Source organism: Sinohyriopsis cumingii, chromosome 5 (assembly GCF_028554795.1).
Source record: "Sinohyriopsis cumingii isolate HCF-2022 chromosome 5, ASM2855479v2, whole genome shotgun sequence".
In the NCBI taxonomy this organism is placed as follows: Eukaryota; Metazoa; Mollusca; class Bivalvia; order Unionida; family Unionidae; genus Sinohyriopsis; species Sinohyriopsis cumingii.
In genome coordinates, this window is record NC_142965.1 from 75,915,310 (window position 1) to 75,926,027 (window position 10,718).

Consider the following 10,718-nt stretch of genomic DNA (forward strand, 5'->3'; position numbering starts at 1 on the left):
GGACAGTGGGAAAAATACATTACAGTAGAGAGAATACAGACAAGAAACAAGCATTGATATAACTTTTGTTTTTTAAAGGGGGGGGGGGTGCAAGAAAGTCATTGATTTTCGTGGCTTATGAGTGGCCCTGAAAAGAGCCTTTGGGTTCTTCTTCTATTTCCTCCACTTCTTCATCTATCTCATTACTTCCCAATTATTCCTTTCTTCTTCTTCTTTTCTTCATTTTCTAACATCTAGTCAGGATGGCCTAATGCTCTAAACTTCTCCTGGACTTTCGGTCAGTTGTTGTTAAGTTGTTCAAATCTTTCTTTTGTCTTGATAGTCTCTTATTCTTTCCTCTCCTTTGTCCAATTTTCGTTAATCTTCTTTACCTCATCTTTCAGCACGTTTCTCAGCAGTTCCTCTGCTTTTATGAGTTGGTCTAAGCCCCATTCACTCCATTCCAAGATATCTTATAGGAAGCACCTGACTCTCGTGACATGATCCAGGGCTTCTTTCAAGCTACCTACTCTCACATAAGGAGGGTCAATGAATCTTCTTTTTACTTCCTCTTCTATAATGCCATGGAGAAGATCAATGGCTACTTTGAGACTAGTCACTTGTCTTGTCACAAAATCATTGGTAAATTGATATCTCCGTTCCTTCTCAAGCCTTTCCACCACGTATTTCCCATCCACTATCCAATACCAACAGTGATTTAGTTCATTGAACAGCTGTATGCTCAATCTTCTTTGCTTATTCCGTTGAATGGCGCGAACAACGGATGCTTTGACTTTTATTTCTAAAGCACGGACGTGAAGGAAAACATACCCTACACACTATTCTCATATTATATACTATCCACACAGAGGTGAAAAGCCAAAAACTAACCACAAAAACATACTATTCAAACACGCGAAGAAGCAAAATCACACCGAACATACACTATCCACACACGCGAAAAAAGCAAAATCAAATCCAAAATATACTATCCACACACGCGGAGAAGCAAATACAAACCCCAAACTATACTATCCACACACGCGAAGAAGCAAAATCAAACCAAACGGTAATATCCACACAGAAGTGACGAGTCATAAAAACTAACCACACATCTACTATCCACACACGTGAAGAAGCCACATCATAACCAATATATACTATCCACACAGAAGGAAGTTAACCAACCACGTATTCTACTATCCACACACGCGGAGAAGTAAAAACATAATTACAATCTGCTATCCGCTCACGCAAAGCCAAAACACATAAGCAGAATATACTATCTACACACGCAGAGAAGCCAAAAACAAAACCCAATTATATCATCCACACAGAAGGAAAGTTAAACAACCACACACTATACTATCCACACAAACGTACGTGAGTTCTTACAAACCCCAATAATATACTATCCACACACGCGAAGAAACAACATAAACCCAAACTATACTATCCACACACATGGAGAAGCCAAAAAAACATAACCATAATATACTATCCACACACGCAGAGAAGCAAAAACAAAACCCAATTATACCATCCACAAAGAAGGAAAGTTAAACAACCACACACTCTACTATCCACACAAACGTACGTAAGCGCTTTCAAACCCCAATAATATACTATCCACACACGCCGAGAAGCAAAACCATAATCGAACTATACTATCCACACACGCTGAGAAGAAGAAACATAACCAAACTATACTATCCACACAGGCTGAGAACCAAAAACAAACCCCAAACTATTATCCACACACACACACATAGAGAAGCATAAACATAGCCAATATATACTATCCACACACGCTGACAAGCCTAATCAAACCCCAAACTATACTATCGACACACGCTGAGAAGCAGAAACATAACCGATCTATACTATCCACACATGCTGAGAAGCAAAAGGAAACCCCAAACTATAATATCCACACACGCGGAGAAGCAAAAAAAAAAAAAACCAATTTACCCTCGATACAGAAGGAAGGTTAAACAACCACACACTCTACTATCCACACAAACGTACGTGAGCGCTTACAAACCACAATAATCTACACACGCCGAGAAGCAAAACCATAACCAAATTCTATTATCCACGCGGGGAGGCAGAAACGTAAGAAAAATCTACTATCCACACACGCGGAGTAGCAAAAATATAACCAGAATATACTATCCACACACGCTGAGAAGCAAATTCAAACCCTAACTATACTATCCACACACGCCGAGAAGCATAACAAACTCAAATAATACTATCAACGCACGGGAAGAAACCTAACCAGAAGAAGAAGAAAAAAACCCAAACAAAAACAACATAACTATTATGTAATATTCATACGCGGGAATGAGCTAAACTAACCCAAATTATACTATCCACACACGCGAAGAAGCAAAATCAAGCTCAAAATTTACCATTCACACACGTCAGCAAGCTAAAAACAAAACCAAAACATACTATCCACTCAGAAGGAAAGGTTTAAAAAAGAACACTCTACTATCCACACAAACGTACTTGAGCGCTTAAAAGCCCAAACAATCTACTATCCACACAAACGTACGTGAGCTCATAGAAGTACACATAGCCACAATTTTAAAGGAGTAAGTTTTTATAATCACACTACTTCACACTTTCACAATTGGCAATTTGAATAGTCTTTTTTCTAGAGCTTTGGTTAGCCCTGAAAAGGGTTATTTGTTTTGGAACTCCAAGTGAACCTGTTAATGATGGCAACTTCCAGGTCTTGCTCCACAAACACATCTACTGCTCCGGTCATTATTCCAGTTGACTGTAGCAGATGGGAGTGCAGATGCTTGAAAATTAGCCTCAGCACTCCAATCTTCTGTATCTGGGGCAGTGAAGATTTCCCTCTCTCTTCTTCTATTCCTAGCTCAGGATGAATTGGCATCCTTTCCTCCTGTGTACGTTGTACTGGTTATCGCTGTGCATGTGGCTATGGCTGTGGTGCAGCTACTGGCTGTGGTACTGCTATTGCCTGTGGAAGTGCCCTCACCGTAGGTTTCACCTCACAATTTTGTCTCAGTATAAGGTGAGGCGGGATCCCTCTCTTCTTTTCCTCCTCTTCTTTCTTTCTTCTCTGCTCCTCGTTCTCTTTCATTCTTTCTTCCTCTACAATAGTCTTCGCTGTTATTTCATTCAAGAGGCGCCTGGTGTGTTCCAGATGCATCTGGAGTTCCAACAGTTTTGCGAGTCTATTGCTCATTTTCAATGTTGTCTCGTTGACAATGGGTAACAAGACTGACGACTTTTTCCTATAAATACGTTACGCACGGACGTGAAGGAAAACCCTAATACCCAAACGTACGATACAATAGTAAATTTAGGTCGCCTGCACAGCTAGTACTTTCGCGACTGGTTAAGTCCTGAAGGTCAGGATTCGTGGTATCGTGCCACCACAGCCCCGTTTTTATGTGCAATGTCGCACTCCTTAATTTTGAGATTTTGGACATGTCTAGGCGAGGCAAAGAGGAAAGGGTCCCTGTGACGCTGTGAGCCATTGGATGCTGGTACGCCATGGAACGCTGAGACTCGTACGATCAAATTTTCGTCCACTTTTACTATTGGACACTTACTTTCCCAACAATGTGTGAGCCACTTATGCAATTTTCCAAATTTTTCGAGTTGTATAATTGTCTTTATTATTTTTAACAAAAGATTGGAACTTTGTGCACATGATGTACTTTTGTATTTCCGAAAAGGTGCCAATCAGCTGGTTATCAGGTACCTTGTATACTTTTTGTATCCTGTTAGGTTTTTTTCTGTTTTGAATTTTGATGGTGGTAATCAAAGGTTCAGATGAGGATTTTGTGGATAGAGATTTTGTCAAAAGAGGACTTCATAAACGAAAGGAAGAACCTCGTTAAAAGAAGGCAGGTCGATGTCGGTCTTCTTTGTCTTTCCTCTCTGTCTTCTTTTTGCTTTCTGTTGTTGAGGGGGGGGGATGTTTTTCAATTTTATAGTCCGGTCTGGTGTTTGCGACTGGTCTCTCTGGTTATTACGGCGTTGTTCTCATTTACTTGATGAAGTTTTGGAATTACATTGTGCCTCTAAGTGTTATTAGTTTTGTGAAAATGTTAGACTTATGTAATGTTTTTTTAATTTAATTAAGGTATTTGTATGATGTTTATTTTTCCAGCTATGTTTATTTTGATGAGACCGGCGTCCTTGTCGAGTAATCGGATCCTAGGACTTTTCAAGGACATCTGGTCTTTTTTATTCCATAAGTTTAGGTTTATTAACCTGTTTTAGTTATTTCTATTTTTAGGCTGATTATTTATCTAAAGTTATCTTTCTTGCTACTTCTATTTTGATTAAGACATTTGTCCTTGCCGAATGTTCGGGTCATTAAGACTTTTCAAGGACATTTAGTATTTTTTGTCAACTTTGTTTTTTCTCCCTAGATTTAGATATATTAGCATGTTTCCTAGTTGTGTTAGTTTTGATTTCTTTGTTTTGTGTGTTTTTATGTCCAATAATTTCTTTTTTGTTTTGGTAAATTTTGTCATATTTGTCAATTGGTTTTAGGTACCATATTATATTTTTGTATGTATTTTCAATATTGTTGTTATGTATCTTATTTAACATGTTTGGGTATGTTGTAGCTGATACTAGTTTATGTTGTTTGTTGTGGAAGTTATTTTGTTGACTGTGATATTTGTGTCAGGTGTTGAAAACATGGTCCATTGTTTCTATACTTGGACAATGTGGATAGTTTATGTTTCGGTTTGATTCTTTGGTGTGGTACCTTCCAAAGCTGCTTTTAAGTAAGGTTTTTCCTGTTTTTAATCTGTTGATAACACGGAAGTCAGTGGTGGTTATCTCTTTAGGTGTTATGATGGTTATACTGACCTGTTTTTGCAGTTGGAATAGTTGTCTGCCCTTGTTGGTATTTCCCAGAGTTGTTGCCATTTGTTCTTTATTTTAGTTTTATTTGGCTTTATATCTCCTGTACACTATAGTCAAGATGTGTGACTGAGGTGTTGATAAGGTTTAGTTTTGCTTGTTGGTCTGCTTTGTCGTTTCCTATTTGACGGATAGGCGATGGTACCCATAAAAATTCAACACTGTGTTAGGGCCCCGAGTGGCCGAGTGGTCTAAAGCGCTCTCCATTACGGATCATTGTCATCTCACCTCTGTCTGCGTGGGTTCGAGTCTCGTATTCAGCCAATGTGGGTATGTGAGAAAGCTTGCCAGTAGCTTCTCGTGGGTCGGTGGTTCTTTTCGGGGTTTTCGCGGGTTCTTCCTTCACTATTAATACTGGCCGCCATGTATAGCCTATCGTGTGCTGCAAAATGGCGTTAAACCCTAAAACAACAACAACAACAACCATCAACATTGTGTTGTTTTCCTTCAATCTCACCAATGGACATTTGTGTTTCTTCCAGCACGTTACCTCTGCCTTTTGTTGTGCCCGTCTCTAGGGATCTTAATACGCTCAGAGATTCTGTTATGATAACATATTGTTTATGTAGTTGAGTTTTTATCCATTGGAGTACCTTGTTTATCACCCAAAATTATGCTGTATAGTTGGAGCATGCATTCGGGAGAGTTTTCTTCGATCGTCTGGTGTATTTCTGATAATATTCCTGTAGGGTTATGCAGCTTGGATCCGAATGTTTGGACAATAAGATTGATTTGGTGGGTGTTGTTTTTTCATGGGGTGGGATCACATATTTTGTGTTGTTCTGCTTGGATGGTTGGGAGTTCCATTTCTTTGCAGAGTGTATGTACTTTTGTCCTGCGGGTGGGTGGGGTACAAGTTTTTTGTTGAACGGGGTATTACATCTTTTGATCGTAAGTTTAGATGGGTTGGAGTTATTATGGATTGAGTTTCTGGTGGCATATCTTATCATTTGTTCCTCTCGTCTCAGATGTAGTGGTAGGTCCCCTGTGTAATGTTAATGTATGTAGCTCTTCAACTGAGGTGTTGGGTAGGGCTCTGGTATAAAGTCTGAGTGCTTTGTATTGTATGCTGTTTAGCTTTTGGAGCAAAGTTTTTTTAGCTGACGCATATATTTGTCAGCCATAGTCAAGTTTAGCTCTGATTAGCGATTTATAGAGGCTGAGCATTGTTGTTTGATCATCTTCCCATTTTCTTCCCTTGAAGTTTCTTAGTAGGTTGAAGTCTTGTGTGCATTTTTTTGTTAGTTCTGTAATGTGTTTCTCCCATGCGAGGGTATCATCCCTTAATATTCCTAGGAAGTATGTTTCTTTGACAAATTGTATTGGGATATTTTGTAGATAAGGTTTGGGATATATTGTTTGTTATTTTGTGTTGTTTGTGAAAACAACATTCCTACTGTTTTGGTGTCCGATATTTTAAATCCCCATTTGTCAGCCCAGTTATCAATTTCATCTAGAGTTTGTTGTATTTATTTGATATTGGTTTGCTTTTGGGGTTGCCTGCTTTCCAGATTCCAGTGTCATCGGCAAATTGAGATAGTTCAATTAGTTGGTTGGTAATGTTGTCGCGGAGATTGTTGACCATTACGTTGAAGAGTGTGGGGCTTATTACACTTCCTTGGGGAGTTCCGTTCTTCATGGTATATATGTCAGATATATCATCACCTACTCTGGTTTTGATTTGTCTCCCTGTAAGGAATCTTGATATCCATTGGTGCATTCACCCCGTTATGCCACATTGGTTAAGTTTAGAGTTTGGTCCAGACCGTATCGAACGCCTTTTCTAGGTCTAGGAATACAGCAATCAGGTGCCTGTTTCTCTTCCTTTTTGCACTGAATGCTAGTTTTGATGTCTGCTTCTAATATAATTAGTTGGTCAGTTGTTGAGCGTCTGTTTCTAAATCCGCTTTGTTTCTCTGTTAGCATGTGTTTTTTCCCCAGGTGGTGATTTAATCGATTGTTGATAATCGTCTCCATGATTTTACAGATGGTGTTTGTTAATGAGATTGGTCTATATGGTGATGAGACGTTGGGGCCTTTGCCTGGTTTTGGTATGGCTATGAATATTGCCTGTTTCCACATTGTTGGTATATTTCCTGTTGTCCATATTAGGTTGATGAGTTCTAGTGTTACATTTTGTATGTTGCATGTTTGTTGGTAGATGTTTGTAGATGTCGTATCCAAGGTTGTCTTCTCCTGGGGATGTTGTCTTTTTATTGACTAATGCTTTTTCCATTCTGCAATATTGAGGGGTCGTTTAGTGGTGACTCTTTGTTCTTTTGATCCGTGAATAGGTGTGGATATTTTCTTTTAGTGTTAGTCTTTGTGCCGTAAATATTTGGGTGTGGTTTGTGTTGCTGCTGAAATTAGTGAAGTGTTGCGTTAGTAGTTCTGCTTTTGCTAGGTTGGTATCAGCTCCTATTAGTTTTGGTGTTGCCTGAGGTACTTTTCCTCTCATGGCTTTAATTTGTAACCAGACCTCTTTGGAGTTTGTGTGGTGGTTGCGAGTTGAGCAGTATCCTTGCAATGAGTACGTTTTTGCTGTCTTTATTACATCTTTGGTGATATTTTCCTTTTGCTTGTAGATTAGGAAGTCCGAAGCCCTTTTGGTGTGTTTGTAGCGATTGAGGGCTATCTTTTTCTCTTTAATGGCTATTCGACAGTTGTCTGTCCACCATGGTATACTGGATTTGCTAGGTTTCCCACTTGTTTTGGATATGATGGTTTTTGCTGCTTCGTTTATTGCTTCAGTTATATTGCTGTAGATTGCTGTAGTATTGGTTGTTGTCCTCATTATAGATGTATTCTTGTTGTATTTGTCTCAAATGTTGTTTGAACGTTTGCCAGTTGGCTTTTTCTGTTTTCCATTTTGGTATAGTTTGATGTTGTTCTTTGTGATTTCGTTAATGTATTGTTATACATATTGGGAAGTAATCACTGTCCAGTGTGCTTTGTTGCAAGACTTCCCAGTCTGTAATCAGTGCAATGTTTGGTGTTGCTTGTGTGAAGTCTATTGGGGTCTATTTTTCAATATTGGGGTCAATTCTATTGGGAGTGCCTGCATTTAGAATTATGAGCTGGTGTTCCCTAGCATATTTTTCAATGTTTTCCTCTTATATCTACGTGGTCTCCACCCCATTCTATGTTGTGTGCATTTAAATCTCCGCATATAGTAATGTGTGTGACCTTTTCTTTGAATATATCGGTGTAATGTTGGGTGCAGTTAACATTAGTTACCCCTGGATCATAAATGTTGTAGATGTTGATTTTTTAAACCTATATTTACAACGAGTTTCTGATAGTCGATGTGGTTTTCTTTTAGATCAATGTCTTGGTTTATTTCAGTTACCTCTGGGACGGTGTTGTGAATGTAGATAGCTCGTCCTCTCCCTTTTTCCCATTGGGTCTGAAAACCTTTGTCTCGTAGTCTGTTATTTTTGGTATTGTTTTACTTATTTCAGATATGTGTATTTCTTGTAGGCATAGTATGTGTGGTTTCGTGGTGGCAGTGTTTATGGCCGCTATCAACTCCCCATGGTTTGATATTAGGCCTCTGCAATTCCACTGCCATAGTGTGAATTGATTTATATAAGTTTTTTCGTTATCCATTGTTATTGGGTATTGTTTAAGGTTGTGATTAATGTTGTTTGGTAGGTGTTATTTATCCTTCGGAAAAAAGATGTATATCATCGTAAAAAGCAGTTGGACAAAATCCTGTTTCTTAATCTGATTTTGTTTTGTATTTTGTTGGATTCCTTCTTTTAGGTCATTGAGGTATTGTGTGATTTGTGTATAGCTTAGGTATTCCTCACTGGTATGGTAAGAAGTGTTTTTTGTTGCGTCGTTTGTGTTAGTTGGTTGTGGTCTGGTGATTTTAGCTTGATTTCCTATAGAAAACTATTTTTATGATAATTGTTGTTCCTATAAAAAGTAACGCTTGTTTTTTTTTTTGTTTTTTTTTTTGTAAACGAGCTGTCATTTGAAAGATGTACATATTGACCTGACTGTATATAGCAAATATCTTAACATGGAATTGGAATGTTCTCAGTTTTTTAATGTCAAATAATACATTTTTAAGCATTATGAGTTTGATTTTGTAAACAAATTAAACCTTCTTTATTAAATCAAAATGGAATATATACGTACTTTTTGTTATTGATTTGCAGGCTCAGTTATAAATTATTACGTTTGTGAAGATTTGACCGTGTTAGTACAGCTGCATAAATAATGTTATCGTTTTGATTCGTCATTCATATACATTACAGAAAAGTTTAACATTTACACAGACAAAATGTAGATTTCTAAAAAGGATACCATGTGCAGCAAATACAGTTATATACTTTAAATTATAAGTACAATGGTTGAAAATGTTCACATTATTCTTTTTTATTTTTAGAATATGTATCTAAATGATCACTAGAAAAACGTGATGCCAGTAGAAGGTAAAAATCTCTTTTTATATGTTGCATGCTGTGTTACCTTTTGAAGAAATGTAAATTAAAATAATACAATGTTGTAAAGGTCTATTTGTTCCTGTTTTTTACTCTGCCACACATGTGGAAGGTACATTCATTACTCTGTTCCATCTATCAGTCCATCACACACTGGTAATAGTGTATATTTTTGGTTACTGTTTCGTATGTGGTTAGCCTCCTGAGTCATGCCACTTTGTATGCCAATGGCATTTGCAGAATCTATTAGTATACATATATAAGTCTGCATTCTTAAACATTATGTTATTCTTTGGCATCTTCACTCCAAACTTCAGTATCTACTATTTTGAAGGAAACACCAGCAAAACGTTTTGTTCACTCGGTTTCTTCCGAGTAATATTTGATATCATATCCCGTTCATTATAACCATTTTACTAGCTGGAAATATAGATAAATTAACTATTTTTCTGTCTTAAATAAAAATAGTTTATATCTGCTATTTTGTTTCTCGCTTTGCATTGCTGTCGAAGAATAAATTACTCAACTCACTCCCGACATGGTTTGGTTGATCTACTAAACCATACTACCAATGATGCATTAAAAGTACATGGTACCAACGATAATATTAAAAGTTTGTTACAACTGAACACTGGCTGAATGGCCTTATCCAACATAGAAAGAAATGGCCTTGTCGTGAATTTCAGAAAGTTATGGCAGTCATTAAAGTGCTATTTCCTTCGTTGGAATCCTGTTCAATAGAACTACAGGGATGGATCGTACTAACTCAAGACTTTTGAAGAGATTGCATAAGTCAATAATTTTCTGACCACCATTATGGCTGTATGTTCGCGTTATATAATTACAACCTGCTGTAATTGAAACTGGCTTTGATTTACTTACACATTGGAAAAAATCTCTAGAACCTGTAATCACGTGGTTGTGATGCATAACTTTACACATTCATCCTTGACAAATGTAGTATAAATGTATATTAAGTAAGATCCAACAGCAAACTAATTGAACTGTTTCCATAACTGAACAAAATAACAGGAAGACATGTTTCCCATTTGACTGTTTGCACGAAGTACACGTTTGTTATCGTAGCTACTCTTAGTACTAAACTGGTTACCTTGAAACGCCTCAAGGTCCAGATGTTCATGCGTACAAAGAGTACAGCTTGAGATTGCTTTGAATCTGAGGTCCATTTGGTCACGTTTGATACTGCTACTACTCCTAAACTACATGGAGGATTGCCACTAAACATTACCCATAATGAAAATGGTGTCATTCAAACATTCAATATAACTATTACAGTGGCCGTTTTCAAAATCTTGTTACCAATACCCAGTCTGAAGAAATGGTCATATCGACAAGATTTCATAA